The sequence below is a fragment of the Amaranthus tricolor genome, chromosome 1, assembly GCF_026212465.1.
Source record: "Amaranthus tricolor cultivar Red isolate AtriRed21 chromosome 1, ASM2621246v1, whole genome shotgun sequence".
Taxonomy (NCBI): domain Eukaryota; kingdom Viridiplantae; phylum Streptophyta; class Magnoliopsida; order Caryophyllales; family Amaranthaceae; genus Amaranthus; species Amaranthus tricolor.
Genome location: NC_080047.1, coordinates 16,288,171 through 16,289,202, shown reverse-complemented (window position 1 = coordinate 16,289,202; position 1,032 = coordinate 16,288,171).

The window sequence follows — 1,032 nt, the reverse complement described above, 5'->3', positions numbered from 1 at the left end:
TATTGACAGCTTAAAATAATTTCGTCATTGTGTGCTGTAATTTGTCTTTAATATCCAATGCTATGCTGCCATGTTAGTATTCATACAAGATAATGAAAACTAAACAAAAACCAGATATATCAACGTTTAATTAATCATTTAAATTAATTCCTATTTTTAGTATTAATTCAAATAGCATTCTATTAATAGAAAACTCTATAATCTTGCATAACAACTAATTCAGATCAAATATAGCCGTGTACTATAATTAGCAAAACATGTGTACCTTGTACTATATTTAATCATCAAACTAATTTAAACTTATATTTAAAAACAAGTTCAAATGTAAAACATTTAAACGTTAAACAAAAACGTGTAATAAAATATTCAATCTTAATTTCAAATAATATCCAAGTTAATTTTAATGAACCTTGACCTATTAAAAATATTTCAAATATAATTTCAAGGAACATTGACCTATTAAAATATTTCAAATATAATTACGAAACTGACCTGATTGTATACGTAATTATCTTCAAGACTTTGAAACGTATTTCAGGACTTATAAAATTAACTCTAAGATAAACTTAAGTTCTTTAAGTATATTCCAACGTCTTCGAACTTAAATATATATTACTTATCAAATGTATATCAAATATGATTTTAGACTTACTTAAACAATTAAATGTAATTACTTAATTTATTTGTTTAATCAATATGTGTTTTGAATTATCATCATTCAAGAGAATTAAGTCTTCAATCTCCTCTTATCATTATTTAAGAGAGTTGAAATTAATAATTATGATACCATTTTTTTTATTTTCATATACCATTTAATTTTTTTATTTTCATATACCGTTTGTGGTAAATTAATAACGTATGTGAATAGAGAGTTTGAGGAGTCTGTCAAGGGGTGAATAGAGAGTTTGGGCTTTTTAAAATTTTTCTGTCAGCTTGTCTCAAGAGTTTGAGGAGTCTGTCAAAACTGTCTTCTGGAACAGCTTTGAGCCAAATTCGTAAACAACAATGTATGTGCGGAAAAATAAACTTTAA